Source organism: Pelobates fuscus, chromosome 1 (assembly GCF_036172605.1).
Source record: "Pelobates fuscus isolate aPelFus1 chromosome 1, aPelFus1.pri, whole genome shotgun sequence".
NCBI lineage: Eukaryota > Metazoa > Chordata > Amphibia > Anura > Pelobatidae > Pelobates > Pelobates fuscus.
This window is the reverse complement of record NC_086317.1, coordinates 271,338,804-271,358,319: the sequence shown is the minus strand read 5'-3', so window position 1 is coordinate 271,358,319 and position 19,516 is coordinate 271,338,804. Positions and strand designations below refer to the sequence as shown.

The 19,516-nt window shown below is 43.0% G+C and overlaps 1 protein-coding gene across 1 annotated transcript in view; it reads right to left on the bottom strand.

Moving 5' to 3' along the window:
- The window catches only part of PHKG1 (phosphorylase kinase catalytic subunit gamma 1), a 95,512-nt gene extending 79,189 nt beyond the window's left edge, over positions 1 to 16,323 (bottom strand). The window contains exon 1 of the mRNA XM_063457271.1: positions 15,976 to 16,323. The gene's annotated coding sequence lies outside the window, so the exon portion shown is untranslated. The remainder of the gene's footprint in view (positions 1 to 15,975) is intronic.
- Positions 16,324 to 19,516: the final 3,193 nt, after the last annotated feature.

Here is a 19,516-nt window from a genome sequence, read left to right as displayed (position 1 = left end):
ATTAATACACCCCCTTAATTAATCCTCACTCCCCCTTAATTAATACAGCCCCTTAATTAATCCACACCCCCCTTAATTAATACACCCCCTTAATTAATCCTCACTCCCACCTTAATACAGCCCTCTTAATTAATCCACACCCCCTTAAAACACCCCCTTAATTAATCCTCACTGCCTTAATTAATACACCCCCCTTAATTAATCCTCACTCCCCCTTAATTAATACAGCCCCCTTAATTAATCCACACCCCCCTTAATTAATACACCCCCTTAATTAATCCTCACTCCCCTCTTAATTAATACACCCCCCTTAATTAATCCACACACCCCTTAATTAATACACCCCCTTAATTAATCCACACCCCCCTTAATTAATACACCCCCTTAATTAATCCTCACTCCCCCCTTAATTAATACAGCCCCCTTAATTAATCCACACCTCCCTTAAAACACCCCCTTAAATTAATACACCCCCCTTAATTAATCCTCACTCCCCCCTTAATTAATACAGCCCCCTTAATTAATCCACACCGCCCTTAATTAATCCACCCCCTTAATTAATCCTCACTCCCCACTTAATTAATACACCCCCCTTAATTAATCCACACCCCCTTTAATTTATACACCCCCCTTAATTAATACACCCCTTTAATTAATCCACACCCCCTTAATTAATACACCCCCTTAATTAATACACCCCCCTAAATTAATACACCCCCCCTTAATTAATCCTCACTCCCCCCTTAATTAATACAGCCCCCTTAATTAATCCTCACTCCCCCCTTAATTAATACAGCCCCCTTAATTAACCCACACCCCCTTAATTAATACACCCCCTTAATTAATCCATACCCCTCATAATACCCCCTTAATTAATCCTCACTCCCCCTTAATTAATACAGCCCCCTTAATTAATTCACACCCCCCTTAATACACCCCCTTAATTAATCCTCACTCCTTTAATTAAACCTCCCTCCCCTTTAATTCTTTAATGGCCATTATCCACCCCCCCTTTAATTAATTTAGCCCCATCACATAAAATGACTACTTACATTTTGATGATGCCTTGACCGACTGGGTGCCTCACCGCCCGGATATTGGATCCTTCCGCTGGATAGTTCCGTGAAGGCGGGCTGACGGCGCTGCGCACGACGTCATCACATTGCGCGACGCCGCGGCCCACAACACTCCTCCCCCTTCTCATCCTGGAAGTAAGTCCTGCCGGGCCGCAAAGGTGCTGCGGCTGTGCGCAGCCGCCGCAGCGTAATGATGGGGGGTGACACATGACACTGGACGTCATGGCACCCCCCTAGTCAGTGGCACCCGGGGCGGGCCGCCCCCCCCGCCCCCCCCTTAGTACGCCACTGCATATATACACACTGACACACGTTTAGATACACAGACACCCACACACACACTGACAGACATACAGATACACACACACAGGCGTAACTAGAAACCACGGGGCCCCGGTGTGACAATTGCCTTGGGGCCTCCCCCCCATACATCTTACTCCTCCCCCCACACACTCAATGTGACTCATTCATACAAACATACACCGACATACATGCAGATACACACCATATAACACATAAAGATACATACACGGACACACATGCTAATACACAGACACACACACACCAAACGCAGAAACACAAACTAACACACAGATAAACAGACACATATATACAGATAGACATACATGCAGATACACAGACACGCAGAATGACACTCCTATAGAAACAAATACAGATACACAGACACGCACGCGGATACACAGACACACATACAGACAGATACACAAACACTTAAGGACAAAACATTCAAATACACAGAATGACACTCATACAGATACAAACAGTGACACACATACAGATACACAGGGCATGCACTGACTGGAAGTTCCATTGTAAGGAAGGGTGAAATTAAGGCTACAGGTGTCAAATTCTAATTTTATTACACCAAATGCAGACACAAGTCTGGGTAAAAGTGAACCAAAACACTTTGAAGATGACAGCTTCTCTGACGAATAGATACCATAAAGATAACCAAGATGACGTCAAATGCATCACGAAATTTAGTTAACCCATTGTACAAAAAGGTAAATGGAATTTTCTGTGATGTAATTTTGTCATCTACTGACCAAAATCTAGATGATAGGGAAAACACGCCCACAGTTATCTATTGGTTACCATCAACTAGTGATGTATAGAGAACGTCTCCTTTAAAAATTAAGGACAAAGGAGAGAGAGGAAGACTCTCAAAGACTCAGACTCACTAACACTCACTAGACACACTCACTGAGGATGGATTCACATCTAAAATCTAAGATCTGACATCTGGAGCCAAAGCGGGACACACCTAATTCTTCTTATCTTTTTCAACTTTGAAAACTTTTCTATTTTCATACAATTCTCTCATCATACTTACATTCAAAAATTCCTGGGACATATCTACAAATCTGATAGAAAATCTGCAACATAACTGGTAATTATGCTGGTTTTATTTAATTTTATTTAATTAAATTACTTGATTTTACTAAAAGGCAGAATATACTTGGATAAAAGCTGGTGATTCCAATATTTAAGGAGTCATGATTCATTAATAATATATGGAATTCATAATTCCATCCCTGCAGGTGGACCAAATTTTTCTATATTACATTTAACTTTAAAAATAGAATACCAGGCAATTATCTAGATATACCGTGTTTCCCCGAAAATACACCCTACCCCGAAAATAAGCCCTAGCTGAATTTTCGGGGTGGGCTGCAATATAAGCCCTACCCCGAAAATAAGACCTAGGCATTGTACCTTTGCGACTCGGCGGTACTTCCTTCTTCTATGAGGAGGAGGGGGGGGGACGGCATCGCGCAACGTGATGACGACGTGCGCAGCACCGTCAGTCTGCCTTCACGGATCTTCAGCGGAAGGATCCATTTCCGGGCGGTGAGGCACCCAGTGGTCGGACTCGGCGGGCAAGGAAGGCATCTTTGAAATGTGAGTACCTTAAAACTGAGTTGGATAGATATATTTTATGTCTGGGACTGAATTAATTAAAGGGGGCGGTGAATTAATTAAAGGGGGGGTGAATTAATTAAGGGGGGGTGAATTAATTAAGGGGGGGGTGAATTAATTAAAGGGAGCGTGAATTAATTAAAGGGGGTGAATTAAATAAAGGGGGGGCTGGATTAATTAAAGGAGGGGTGGATTTATTAAAGGGGGTGGATTAATTGCAGGGGTGGATTTATTAAAGGGGGTGGATTTATTAAAGGGGGTGGATTAATTAGAGGGGGTGGATTTATTAACGGGGGGTGTATTAATTAGAGGGGGTGAATTAATTAAAGAGGGGGTGGATTAATTAGAGTGGGGTGGATTAATTACAGGGGTGGATGATTAATTACAGGGGGTTGGATTAATTAGAGGGGGTGGATTTATTAAAGGGGTGGATTAATTAGAGGGGGTGGATTAATTAGAGGGGGTGGATTTATTAAAGGAGGGGTGGATTAATTAGAGGGGGTGGATTAATTAGAGGGGGTGGATTTACTAAAGGGGGGTGGATTAATTAGAGGGGGTGGATTAATTAAAGGGGGGGTCAATGTACATACCGGTACCGTAAATAAATAAGCCCTACCCTGAAAATAAGCCCTAGTGTGTTTGTTGTGACTAAAATTAATATAAGACCCGGTCTTATTTTCGGAGAAACACGGTATTAGCTTACGTAATTTAGAAATAGTAAATCTTACTTAGTTAAAATTCTGCAACGTAAAATCTGATTATAATTATTCTTATTAGATGGACATAGGAATGGTCAATTATCTAGTATGAGAAAAATTGTATTTGTCATTGCAATGGAAAAGGATATCTTGCCCATGAGAATTGCAACCACCAGTGTGTGAGTTAATTCAGTGTGATTTAACTGTCAGCTAAAGTTTTTATTGCTTTACGCTGTGCTACTGTGTTCTGTGTTAAGTTGATTTCAAAGTGAAGTGTCCTGTCTTAAATCTTGTTGAAAACTGCATACATGTCGATGTTGCTATTTAGCTGTCTGTAATTGTGTTAAACCACTGCCATATTGTATACTTATGTTATACCTAAATATTCACTGATATAAGCACGCATGTTACATATTATTATTGTTATTGTCACAATAAATTATATTTTTATAATTAAATGTGATTAATGGGTGTAATAAAAATCCTCTAATGAAACTTACTCCAGGATCTATGAGAATTAAAATAGTTGGTAATTCTCAGCTTTAAATTAATATAATCGGGGAAACAGTGCCAATATATCAATTTTGATATAATAAAAATTATTGAAATAATTTTTGATAATTTTTATGAAAATAAAAATTTTAATATTTATCACTCCATAAATATCCTCACAATACGCAGACAAACAGATACACATGCAGACACCCATACACACAGAGACAAACACACAGAGACACACACACACACACAAAGAGACATACACACATACAGAGACAGAGACATACACACACATACATAGAAACACATAAAGAACACACACATACAGAGACACACATACACAAACACACACACATGCAAAATGTCACCCTCCTGTTTTCTACCTTTTAGGTGCAGGAGGGTGACTTTCCTGGGGTCCAGTGGCTCAGGCTGATGGGAGTCAGAGTTCCCACTGACTCCCTTATCTCCTCTTCCCATGTGGGCTCTGTGTAAGCTGGGAGGAGGAGTGCCCGGGGCAGCTCAGTCTGATGTCATCACAGGGGGCCCAGTCGCGCTGTTAAAGTGCCGCAGCGCTGACCGAGCCCCCTGGAAACACATGGCATCGGGTGGCCCTAACAGCATGGGCCACCCGATGGGCCCAGAACATGGAGGTGGGCACCCGGTCGCAGGGCGGCCGGGCCCCCTAGAGTGACAGGCCCAGTCGCAGCTGCGACCCTTGCGACTGTGGTAGTACCGCCAGTGCACACACACAGACATACATACAGATACACACACACACAGACATACGGCATTTTGTCTCAATCCTTCAAATTTACCAATGGGACCCGACATTGATGTCCATTATCACTCCTGTTGTTTGCTCTCTCCTTCGAGCACTTAGTCCAAGTCCACAAAATTAGAAACCATCCTGAACACACTGGAGTCAAAAGAGTTGATCAGGAACACAAAATATTATTTGCAGAAAACATTCTCCTTTCCCTGTCAAGAGCTACCATCTCTTTTCCAAACTTGGTAACATTACACCCAGGCCCGTCGAGACAAGGCAAGCAAACCATGCAATTGCTTGGGGCCCCCGAGCTGGCCTGTGGCCCCAAGACAATGACCAGGGACATATTAGCCGCGAGGCAAACAAGGCATTTGCCTTGGGCGGCACTTTCCAGGAGGCCCTCAAATGCCCAGGGCAAATGTCTTGTTAGCCTTGCGGCTAACTAACAATCCGGTCGGTCGGTCGGCGCTGGCGAAGGAACACTTTCCCCAGAGCGCTCAGCACGCCGCAGAGTGATGCCGGGAGCCGGAATATGACGTCATATTCCGGCTCCCGGCATCACTCTGTGGTGCGCATGGGAGCTGAGCAGAGAGCTAAGATGAAAGTGCTCCCTTGCCAGCGCCACCTGACAGACCGCCCAGCAGCCCCACTAGACCCCAGGGATAGGGAGAACCCCCCCATCCCAGCATTCCCAAAGGTAAGGAGGCTGGGGGGGTTACAAAAAAAGTGAGTGTGTTAATGTGAGTGAATGTCTGTGTGTTTATGTTAGTGTGTGTCTGTGTGTGGCAGTGAGTAAGTGTGTGTCTCTCTGTTAGTGAGTGTGTTTGTCTGTTAGTGAGTGTGTTTGTCTGTTAGGGAGTGTGTGTGTGTCTGTTAGGGAGTGTGTGTGTGTGTCTGTTAGGGAGTGTGTGTGTGTGTTTTAAGTATGTTGGATTTAGTTATTGAGCACTTTTTTAATGTATATTTGATTTTATGGCACAGTGGTGTTTTTTTGCAAATGTTCAGATTTTTTTTTTTTTAATTCTTTATTTTCATTGTGCATGAGATAACAACAGGCGTGCAGGGCCACGATAGCAGCTGCAGGCTTTTCATAGCATTATAACAAGTTAAATTGTGGCAGATGAAACAGCACTTTTTTTTTTTTTTTTAGGAAACAAACATGCAAGTATCTGGCATTATGACAGTAGTAAATAAATGTAGACACACTATGCTATACAAGCCTAGGAATTGTCTGGGTAATGACAGTTAGGTTTTAAATTAATTGTTAAAATTATGTCTATGGCATTGCAGGTCTGGGGGTGGCAAACGTTAACAATTTTGACTTTGTTACACCTATGCAGGTTCTTCTTTTAGTTAAAAGTCAAGACGATTTAACAAACATTTGCGTGTGCCTTGCCCCAACGGCAGGCACCCGCTATACAGCAGTAAGCAACATTGCTGTGTGGCATAACATAGAAGTACAGTGCTCATTTTATGTTTGTTGTAGGGGACTCTTGGGAAAAACATCGTACAATGATCAAAGATGCAGAACAAGGTTATGGTTCTACGGATATATAGTGGTAACTCGGATAGTTAGAAATGCAAAATAACAGGATTTGCCAACAGTTATATATGAAGGGTAGCTTCGAAAAATGAAACGTTCTGGCCTTTAATAGGACATTCATACACGTATATTCGGGCTGTGTTTTAAACGCCTCATGGAGCGGTGTACTGCAGTGCTCTCGTGTGGTGTATGGCTAATGGCTAAGTGGAGCGGTCAAACAACCCTATCATTGTTTTCACTTTCCGTCATGAATGCTTGGCGCGAGGCCGCTTATCGGCTTAAATATTGCATTAGGGTAGGTGTGAGGGTCTGAAATTTAGAACTAGTTAGGTATAATTAAATGCAGTTTGCATAGGGCAGGTGACGTGGCGAGGTTACTTGAAACTGTTGTATGCGTTTTGACTTAAAGGAGAGGGCTATCGCCCCATTTACCTATCTGCCGTAAACAGCATTGGGCGAGATGAGAGATTCAAGGTGCCCCATTCTGTATATTGCTTCACCCAGTAAGGCAACGATTAAGAGCACTGCGGATCCACATTGGGAGTGCGGGAAGAGTGCAGCCCTAGCAGGGATGTGGCAGGAGGTGTGCCTGAACATAATCAGCAATAGTACAAACATAAAATATACACAAAAGTATGAACCCTTTCTCGATATGCGAGAGAGCACACGTCAGGGAACGAAAACAAAAACAGTAGTCAGTAAAGTACTTGAGCGGGTGATATACATCTGGCCATCCTTGCAGCCCGAAAAAGTATGGCAGGTTCAGTCACTGTCCCGTATCCTGCGGCAAATGTCAGCCGCGAAGTCGAGGCATGTGGTCACGTCTCCCAAGGCATTTAAGATGTGGGCCCTGCTCCAGCGTTTAGCGCTTTGTTTCTGGGCACAAAGATTCGGGTAGCCCCTGGGTCCCATCCGTGAGGGTTAGTTGGGCTCAACGAGTCCGGTGAGAGTCCCAGTGCTTGTAGGTGGTTTGATGCATCCGATAGGTCTCGTATGGTGATGACTGTGTCTCCGCGTGGGATCTGTAGGGATCGAGACTGGCTCCATCTGTAACTGATGGTCTTCGTGCGTAGAAGGGAGGTAAGTGGTCGGAGCGACCGTCGCCAAGCAAGGGTTCCCCCAGACAGGTCCGCAAAGAAGGTTAATGACATGCCCTCGAAGTTATAGGGAGTTTGTCCTCTGACTGCCGCCATCACTGCCGCCTTGTCCCTGAGGTTCTGGAACTGCATCACGATGTCCCCGGCGGCTGCGGCTGGGGCCTTAGTAGGCTTCTGCAAGCGGAAAGTGCCTTCCAGAGATATTGATTTAGCCTGCTTTGGTGGAAGTATGGCTGTCAGGAGGCGCCTTGCGAGGTGTGGGAGTTCTTCCGGCGGCACTGTCTCTCCGACTCCCCTTAGTTTTATATTCCTCTGTCTCCTCTTATCCTCTAGGGTGTCGAACTTGCTCTCGTAAGTTGCTCCCTGTTTCATGAGCTCCTCTACCTGCCCTGTCAGGACAGTGATTTGTTGTGAGTGGGCTTGTGTCTTGTGCTCTATCTCCCCGAGGCGGCCTGTCAGGCCCCGGAGGTCCTCACGGATCAAGGCCATGTCCGCTGAGAGTTTAGTGTGGAGATCCGCCATGATCTCCCGGATAGCCGTTAAGGTCACCGGGGCGGTATCTGGTGATCCCTGCGGAGGTGCTGCTCGTGGTGCCGGCTGCCGCGCCATTGCAAGCATTTGGTCGTCGTCTCCTTCCTCCGACATTCCATCGGAGAAGTCGGAGCATCCTCCGTGGAGGGCCGCCATTGCTGACTCCTGGGCGCCATGTGCCTGCCGCCATAGGTCCCCTATGCTTCTCCCCTGCTGGGGTCGGTCTGGCTTCAGTTTTTTCGTTTTCTTGCCCATTGGTAAGTGTAGAGCTACTTTAAGGTGCTTTAAGGTCCCTTTCGTTTGCGGGTCACCTCTAAATTTTAGGTTATTTTTCTCCGTTTAGCAGGAGCTCAAGGGCCGTGCGACTGTCCGCTTCGGTGGTTAGGCCACGCCCCCAAAAATGTTCAGATTTTATGCACATTATATGCAACAGTAGTATTTGCACTGTAAACATTTTTTATTTATATAAAGTGTGGGTGAACCTAAACTGTATGGCTATGCTGTGGTTCCTGCATGCTTTGCGTACATGCGGGGGGGCTGGGGGCCCTCCATGTCCATTTTGCTTGGGGCCCCCAAATTCCTTCAAACGGCCCTGATTACACCACATAGTATGGGGACATACCCTACTAAAAGCTTTATATGTCAGAACTCAAATCCATTATCAGCTATGAGCATTGAATAATTTAAATTACATTAATCAATTCTACAATAAGGGTAAAATGCTCTCATTTGGAATACTGAAACAAATCTATTCCTTAGGCACTCAGTTGATATTTAGCTATGTACAACTCATGAGCCTACTGGGTCATTGCAAAATTGGAAGTGCTTCAAACTGGGGTTTTTTTTGCCTTCTTTTGGATCAACAGCAAAAAACATATGTGAGGAAGGCTGAACTTGATGGACGCAAGTCTCTTTTCAGCTATGTAACTATGTAACTATGTAATTACGTATGGGTGCCCCCTGCACATGATCTAAGCGAACCTAAATCTTATTTACATTTACTATCCACATGCAGTTTAGCACCAACAAAATTGAAACTCTCCTCTAAATGTTATTTGGCGTTACAGGGTAATTTTATTCCAGTAAAACCTTGTATGTTGGGGTAGGAGAGAGATGGGAGTTACACAGCAGAAGAATGGTCCAAGCAATTAATGTTTTACAGAGCACCAATGGTATTTCCCACCTGCAGGTCTCCACAAGAGATCCAAATTGTTGGAGATGTCACGCAGAGGTGGGTACGTTATCACACATCTGGTGGAGTTGTGACAAAATTATACCTTTATGGAAATCAGTGGCTAGACTTACAAACTGGCTGGGACTGACTACAATCATACACTCGATAGATGTTTCCCTATGGCTTTTTATTTAGTCCCGATAGCTCACCTATGCATAGCGGCAAGACAATCACCCTGAACTAAGAGCGATAAATGCCCTACTATGATAAAGCTAGAGGAGAGAATTAACCCAGAAATTCACCTTGAAACAAAAAGTCACTTTTGAAGGCATATGGGCCCCATTGAGATACTGCTGTCGCAAACAAAGAGCCTTACCCAACTGTCCAACAAATGCAGGATGGCAGCCAGTAGCTACCCAGTAAATCATAATTACATACTCCGGTGACATTATTAGATTAACACATACGTTAATTACTTTCACATGCATAGAAATGTTAATACAATGTTATATATTGTATGTAATATGCAGCCTCTTGTTTTCATATTGTGTTTCTGTCCATGTAACCAACAGAATTGCACTTGGCAACCTATTGTGATTTCCTTAATATCCGATGATAAACTTTGTATCTGATGAAGCTAAGATGAATGTATCAAGCTCCTCTCTGTACAATATCTCTGATGCTATACCGTACCTGTCCATTCGGGTATATCTGATGATAAACTTTGTATGTTACTGTTGAATCTAATTACACTCCACTTGTGGATCCTTGCTTTGTGTTCCTGGCAATGGCTTTATTATTGGACAAAGGAAGCAGGCTTTTGAGCTGGTCCAGTGTTCATTGTAGCCTCTATTATTAGACTTTCAATATGTCCTTAGGCAACAGGCTATTTCCTCCAGCAATGTCTGAAATGCATTAATTGACCTCTACATTTCCATTTCTACCTCACATGACTTACTAAGCTGGATATTTATACTGCTTGGTTTTAAATATTACATAATTCACTTCCTAGAAAGATGTTCCATCATGTGATTCTGAGCACTATAAACTGTGTATTAAACAATAATCTGAGCGCAAATCAGTCTGCAGATTTAAAAACAAGTGATGATCAGTACACTGTTTGGATAGCAGACTCTATACACTGCACACTGCTAATTTATTCTGCAATACTGGTATTTAATTATGTCATTAAAAATGTACTAATTTCAAATGATAGCAAGGGGTAGCAACTAATTGGCTGAAGAAAACTCAACACAATCAGTTTGGGCTTTGAGAAAATCCCTGAGATTAGCCTTAAAAGAAAACCCCAAGAACCATACCCACTACAGTTCACTATAGTGGTTATGGTGTCAGGACTGCCCTGGCACCCTCCCATAGTAAGTAGGCAAGCAATTTAAGAAAGTTTTGACAACTTACCTGGATCCTATTGTGTATCTGTCACCTTCTCTCTGCCAGGGAGTTTCCTTAGCTCCACCAAACTAAGCCCCGGAGAGCAGAGCTGGCTGATTGGGTGAGAGCATCAGTGACTTACCTGAATCCAGCGCCGATGTCCCTCGGTGCTGGGTCAGGCTCCGCCCATGCTCCTCTGAATCAATTGTTTAGCGCATCCATGCAGAGCATGATTATCTGAGTAACTGCCACTAGAGGTGATTCTATGGAGCAATGTAAACACTGCCTTTGGTGATGTCACTCCCCCTTCTTGCAGATAGAGGGATGGCATGTAGGCTGGGCTGAGGTAGGACTGAGGTAGGACTTAAAGGAACACTATAGGGTCAGGAACACAAACATGTAATCCTGACCCTATGATGTTAAAACCACCATTTAGAAATAGTTAAAACTTGCCTAATTTTCAGCTCTTCACAGGTCTTCACAGGTCTGCAGGCACTGGCCCCACCCTCGATCCACCTCTTTGGCTGACACCATCAGAATTGATAATCTCAGTCAATCCAGTGCTTTCCCACACCCACAGGGAAAGCACTGAATTGGCTAAGATTGTCAAGGAGACATTATTGGGCGGAACCAAACCCCACACTGGCCAATCAGCCATTGATTCAATACATCTCTGTGAGGAGATGCTGATTGGTCATGTACTCCAATGTAATCAAATTACCAATCAGATATTATACGTGTGCTTCTGAGAAAAAACAGAAGTTTACCAGAACTAGAACTGCAAAGTGAGTTGCTCGACCACATGGCAGGAGCCTACAGGAAAGTTGGTACAGATGAGACCCCTGGTGCAACACCGGCATGATGTGTCCATCATGAAGCACCAAAGGCTCCAAAATATGTGTGATATTGGCGCAATTACATCAAAAGTAAGCACCAAATGCAAAATAACATCAGATGGCCGGGCACTATAATAGCAAAAGAGGGGGACCCAGGTTGAAAACCAAATGGAGGTGCCAACCAGGCACACAAAAAAGAGATAGAGGTGGAGCCCCATTACACCCGTTTCGGCTACACAACGGAACGAGACAGGGTTGCCCGCTCTCGCCCCTTCTTTTTGGCATTGGCATTGGAGCCCCTGCTTCACGCAATACGTCAACATCCAAACATTGCAGGCGTCAGAGTGGGGGACAAAGACTTCAAAGTCTCAGCATATGCAGATGACGTTCTTTTAGCCATCACGACCCCGCTGGAATCGATGGCGGCACTTCGGGACGTCATATTGGAATACGGTGGGCTATCCGGTTATAAGGCGAACATCCAAAAGTCCAGTGAGCTCCCGATATGCTTGCCTCGGGTTGACGCAGATCGGTTACAGGCGGTATACCAGCTCCGCATGGAAACAGACTCCCTGAAGTACCTAGGGATTAATATAACGGCAGACCCAGAACGCTTATACGTAGCTAACTATGCCCCTATGCTCAGAGAGCTGATGGGAGATCTAGACAAATGGGCAGACAAACCCATCTCCTGGATCGGTAGGATAAATTCCATAAAAATGAACGTCCTCCCGCGCCTATTGTTCCTTTTCCAGGCGTTAGCCGTCCGAGTCACGAAGACGCAACTGATCCTGCTGCAAAGGTCGATTGGAAATTTCATATGGCAGAACAAGAGACACAGAATCTCCAAACAGATATTGTATAGGCGAAAAGATAGAGGGGGCTTGGGCCTTCCGAACCACCACTTCTATTACCTAGCGGCACAACTGACGCAGATAGCTATGTGGCATTCCGCTCCGGAAGAGAGGAGGTGGGTGGATATCGAATCTATGATGGTGGGGGTAGACGTCCCCCAGTTCACGATATGGATCCCCAAGGAACACAGACCGGAGATACGAATTACATGCCCAGCGATACTCAATTCGATTCGGATATGGGACAGGTGTAACACCAAATATAAGCTGGCGTCATCCCCTTCCCCTATGACCCCACTTCTTCGGAACAGAGAATTTACGCCTGGTATGACCCCTAGAGATTTCCGCAACATCGAACGGGCTGGATTGCAACGGGTGCATCAGCTGTATCATAATGGAGAGATTGTCCAATTCGCAGACCTTCAATCAGGTCACCACCTTACCCCGGCGGACTTCTTCAGGTACATCCAAATACGTGACTTCGCCAAAAAAACGCATATTAAAAAGGCGGCCTTGGGGACACATACCTTTTACGAACGGATATGTTCTGATGGGGTACCCCCCAAGGGGCTGATAACACTCTTGTACGCTCATCTCAGCGAGGAAAACGGAGAATGGGGAAGATTAACGTACACGGATCAATGGGAGGCGGATCTTGGAGAGACTCTAGAGGGAATCGAATGGCGGGAGATATGGGAGGCTAATTCTAAGGTATCGATGTGTGTCACCCTCCAGGAGCAGGCGTGGAAAACTATGTTTCGCTGGTATACTACCGCAATTAAATTACACAGGATGCACAAACTAGAGAATGACGATTGCTGGAGAGGCTGCGGAGCACGAGGGACATATATCCATATGTGGTGGGGGTGCTCAAAGTTACGCGGATTCTGGACATCCGTGGAAGATCTGTTGAAGCGGATATTTGATAGACCTTTGAGACTGGACCCGTGGATATACTTATTGAACAGATCTGTGGACGGATGGACTGCACGGGAACAAAAATTAGTACACAAGATTACTTTGTGCGCACGCCGTGCAATAGCGACAGCATGGCTTACTCCTGAGGGTCCAGATTTCTCCGGGGTTATCTCCAGAATCAAAGAATGTAGAATTATGGATGACTTAACGTCAAGGGTGAGGGGGACCGCAGTGACGTTCCAAAAACTATGGGAACCATGGGACAATAGCATAACTGGCTCAAGTGACGATTGAAGGTGATACCATACGATTCAGGACCAAATACATAAGCCACCGCGGGATGAGACGTTACTCTCGACGGAACGATGGCAGACCCCCCGCCCTCCCCCCTCCTCTCCTCTTTTATCTATGTCTTGACCATCTATCTCTTACTTCATTTCTTCTTTCTTTCCTTATTTCCTTTCTTTTCTTTCTTTGTTTTTATACCATTTTCTCAGGCTAGATCATGCGATCAGAGGAACAAAGTAGCACAGTTAGGATCCTGATTAGCGCATATGACGGCTACTTATTTTTACCTATTATTACCTTTATCCACCATAAGCTTCCCCAACAAATGGAGAGTGCCAGAGCCAAAGATTCCACTCAGACAAACAAAGTTTGTGGGGACTGACGTTCCACCGCAATGCTTGGTAATTTCATTGGCCTCTTTAGTAACTTGTAAGTGTATGTATACTACTGTCAATTGAACTATGCTGACTATTCTAGTATGGGGAATTGTTAAATCCGAAAAATACCTCAATGGATAGCGGGTGCCAAGGATTAGAGTCAGAGTCGGGGCTCATATTGTTTTTCTTGTCGTACTGTATAATGTTTCCAAAATGTTACTCAAACAGGCTTCTGCGCAAGCCCTAAAGTTGATGTGAACTTGTTATATCCATTGAGTGAAAAATAAAGAATTAAAAAAAAAGGGAGGGCAGTGTGTTAAAATCTGCCAATCACAAGGAGACGCCACCAGGCACAAAATGAAAGGATCACTATAGTGTCAGGAAAACAAAGCGGTGCCCCCCACCCTCACGGTCCCCCTCCCGTGGTGCTGAAGGGGTTAAAACCCCTTCAGCAGCTTACCTTATTCCAGCGCCGGGCTCCCTCTGAGACGTCAGCTCCCCCGTCTGACATCACTGGAGCCGAATGCGCATGCGCGACAAGTGCCGCGTGCGCATTCAAAGTGTCCATAGAAAAGCATTTCTCAATGCTTTCCTATAGACGCTCTGCGCGATGGAGGCAAAATTCGCCTCCAGCGTCGCAGATGCGCCTCTAGTGGCTGTCCAGAAGACAGCCACTAGAGGCTGGATTAACCCCAAATGTAAACATAGCAGTTTCTCTAAAACTGCTATGTTTACATGTGAAGGGTTAAACCCTGAGGGACCTGGCACCCAGATGAATATAGAGGGTAGTACATATTCACATATTATAACAATAAATACAAAATAGGTGTAGATCCATATTGTGCATATTAAATAAAAGAATAAAGGTATAAATAAGCAACTGAAGTCAGGGGGTATATAGAAAAATTAATATTTGAATATAAAAAAAATTCATACATATATATATATATATATATATACACACCTTGTATTCATATATGTACATAGACACATAAATTATAGCCAATTCATATAAAATTGAACAAGTACCATAAATTAAAGTGACATTGTCTAATTTGATGATAAAACTTATTTTTTTTTAATTCTCAAAATATCATTAATAGCACAACTCATATTAAAGTAACAATGTATAGGACACCTTTAGAAGAATATATTAAAGTGTGTGTGTGTGCACGCGCGCACAAGTAAATTTATATAAACACATAAATAATGGCAAATTACTACAAAATTTTAATATTTTTTGACAAAGTGAACGAGTGCTATAAATTAAAGTGGCAGTGTCTAATTTTATAATGAACAAAAAATTTGCATAAGATATACTTAGTGACACAAATTGTATTGAAGTGGCAGTGTATAAGACATCCTAAAAATTAATATTACAAAAGTGGCATTGCATATAATTAATTTAAATGATTTTTTTTTTTTTTAATATTAGAAAGTATTACTATTAATTCCAACACCGTCAATGTGAGTATTTCACAAAGATTCTCTCATTTGGTGGGAAGGGTGGGGGTAACAATGCCACTGTAAGCACCAAGTTATGCAAGGGTTAGTAAAAGACAAATTCATTATAACCAAATATATACAAAAAGATGCAATAGGAGACAAACCACTCCAGAGGAACAGGCAGGGTGGATTGACGGACGGAGGGTTGGTTGGATGGATGGATGGATAGATCCCACAAACATAGTTTGAGAATGGAATAACATGAAGAATAATGGGACATTACATTACAAGTTGTAGAAAACTAGCAAGAATAAAGATGGCCCTGTTCCTGACAGCTTTGCAAAGCAAGAAGTAGATATCAGAAAATCACTTATGAATTGCAGATTCAGACTGAATAATATCTACAATCTGCTGCCTGAGACAGTCATAGTCAGTAGAAAAAAATCACAGGAATATGCAGGCCTTCCTGTGCACTTTGATAACGCAGTATACTAATAATAAAGCAATTCGCTCTACATACTGTGCCCACTCTCTCTCTCTTACCTCTGGTGTAGCTGGGCCCTGGGGTGCTTTCTGAGGACTTGTTCTATGATGAGCATAACCATACAGTGATCAGCATTAATCTCCAGCTAGGAGCCCAGGATTCAGGCAGAGACAGCCGCTGGCAGAGCTCGCGATACCCTGTGCGTCTCCTGCACACACTGCAGAGCTTAGTATGCGTCCTGCCAAAAATACATCCCTAGGCTGCTTGGAATAAGACCAGTAACCTCAAGCCTCAGCCTGCATGTGTTACTGATGGGCTGTCCCTGTGCCCATTTATGTAAGCACAGTAACATGTGTGACCTGGGCAAAGGGGATCTTACTGATTGCCAAGTAAACACTGCTTAATACATACTGTACCTAGCAGTCATTACTAGTAACTGAAGTCTACTGCACTTTACATACAACTTTAAATAAACACTATGGGGTGTTGCTGGCAGCCCCACCTAGATTTGGCACTGTTTGTACTTGCAAAATACTATTGTATTCATTATTGAAGTAAAAGCTATATACTCTAAACTTGTTAGCTAAATTTGCGCATATCAGAGAATATTAACAATTAATCCATTTTTGTCAGACACACAGAAGGATTTAAATACATTTAGAGCCATGTTCTTAAAGTTGAGCACCCTGAAGGAACATTCCATTGGTTTCCATGGTTACTGCTCCATTTTAACATTTTGCTCAGAAATTGCCTTTTTAATAACACCACAAACTATGTGCCATTGCAGATATTTTTTTCCATGGGGAATTATTACCTCACAAAAAATGTGCTTACTGCAAGTCAGGTACAACACCTGTATATTTAATCTAGTATAACATAATATGGGAGAGAAGGATGTTTCAATTTAATTGATTTATTTAACCTTTTCTGTTGTGTTGCAAACTTGCTGTCTATCACTGCCCACAGTAAGTTTGCCTTTTGCAGTATGATGGGGCTAAAATTGTTACATTTGAAGGTAGACACATTAAGAGGAAAACCAATGACAGCAGGGCAAATGGAAGCTATGTATACAGCAACCAAATTAAATAATTCTTAGAAAAATATACTCTTTTTGTAAATTAATTACACAATTGCTATTTTGATAAGGTTCATGTGGCTAATTCATCTCACCATTTTTTGCCAAATTTAATGGTTTTCAAACACATCATATTATTTTTGTTAATTTTAGAAATATTATGTGATCTATTACAGGGAATAAAAACAGTGCAGTACTGATTACAATCCTTAGAGGGACATTCTAATCACCATAATAGGTACAGCCAGTGGTGTATCCTGGTTTTGTGCTGCCCTAGGCATGACAAAACTCAGTGCTCCCTCGCCGCCCGGAGAGTGCCGCCGCTGCCAGCCTGGGAGGCCCTGAGGTGGCCACCCAGCCAGCTCCTGGGCCCCCCAGGACAAGAGGCTGGTAAGGCATTTGCCAGGGCGATTAGGGGGTGGCTTTTTTTGCCGCCCCCCAGAAAGTGTCACCCAAGACAAATGCCTTGTTTGCCTCGCGGTAAACACATCCCTGGGTACAGAACAGTCTTATTATACAGTAGTAATTTAGCAAACTGTTTATGATTTGCTTGACAGTAACTTTGCTGTGTTAGGCGCCCATGGTCATGTCTGAGTTAAGTTGATAAAAAAGGACGTTCATATTTCCGTATTATCATACCAGGTTTAGAAAGTATTAATTGACTCAGAGCCATCAGCTGACTCTCTCAGCCAATCATTATTTTCTAAACCTGGTTTGCGTGGAGTATGATGATATGGAAGTTTGAACTTCCACTTTCTAAAATCAACTCAGCCAAGGTGTACAGGAGGTGCAGAACACAGAGGGGTAAGTGGCAATCCATTCAAAAACAGTTTATCAGATTCCTGATGGATTGTGTTCAGTTACGTCTGGTACCATAACCACTAAAATATTATTATTATTATTGCCATTTATATAGCGCCAACAGATTCCGTAGCGCTTAAAATATGGTGTTATGGTAGTTACAGTGTCCCCTTTTTGCTGAGTTTGTTTGTATTGTTAGCATGAAGCATTTGAAACTACCCAAAGTAAAACATAAATGTATTTCTAGGAAGAATCCAAGTACTATAAAGACTGCAGCCTGCTCTAATGGATATGGTGCATTCCATGGTAAGACGTCAAACTGATTTTTTTCTTCACATTTTGACAACTTACCTGTGTCTCACTGGGGCCACATCAGATAATGGAGAGCAATTCTAGTCATCTCATTGTTTTCCACCGGAGTGCTTAGAATATCCCATAACCTTTTAGCTCCCCCTCCCTTTTTTTTTTTAGTTGATGCATTGTTTGTATTTAAAGTGTGTGTGATAAGCTCGATGTACATTTCCTTTGTGATCTTTATCAGGTAATGTAGTGCTGCTAATACAGCAAATACACAGAACTGTGCAATGAACAGTAATCCCTTTGTGTTTCTGTAAACAAAAATCTGCCCAGACCAAAACCAATGCCCTTGCTGTAATCTTACTTCTACTTTATTTTATAATAAACGTTAACTGCATGCTTGGCACCAAAAACAAAAAACGCAAGCACACCAAGTTGTTAAGAAATAAATATAAAACATGCAACTAGTTTAAAGCAAGGTGCATTTCTTCTTTAAAGACATTTCATTTAAAGGATCATTCTATGCGCCATAGCAAATACATATCAAATTCATAAACAAAAGGTCAAATAAAGTAAAAAAAAGTTAAACAGAAAAGGCTAACATGAGAAGAATTTAGGTGAGAAGTTGCGACATATTGCATGCCAGCAATGCCAGACTGTGCCATTTTGTGTCGCCATAATGCTGCATCGGTCCTGGGCCACGGCCATCTATATTTCTGGTGACAATCACAACCTATTACTTATGCAAGTGCAACTGCTACGTGCAAAAAGTTATGAATATAAAATCAATAAAACTTTCCATCAGCAATGAATCCACCACAAAGATTTCCTCTAATCTTCAACCATAGACATAAAACAAAATGATCCTGAGACTGTCAAGGTTCTGAGGCAAGAGAGTGATTTCTTTAAAGATTATCTGAAAGCTTGAAGTTGGCATTAAAAGTGTATGTATCCAACAAAGGTTTAAGCGTCCCTACTTTCTTGATTTATATCAGCTGGCAACTGTACCCAGGGCCAGTGCAAGGATTTTTTCCGCCCTAGGCAAACAAAAAATTGCCACCCCCCCATATGCTCTGCCCGCCATGTGACAACACAATGCCCCGCCCGTATGATCTGCCACATGGGCCAATGCCAGTGCTGCACACAGTGTCTTTTCTCTGAAAAGGCAATGTGTTTACATTAAAAAACCTGCAGGGACAGGCTATAGACACCAGAACCACTTCATTAAAGGACCACTATAGGCACCCAGACTACTTCAGCTTAATGAAGTGGTCTGGGTGCCTGGCCCAGCTAGGGTTAACCCTTTTTTCTATAAACATAGCAGTTTCAGAGAAACTGCTATGTTTATAAATGGGTTAATCCAGCCTCTAGTGGCTGTCTCATTGACAGCCGCTAGAGGGCTTGCGTGCTTCTCACTGTGAAAATCA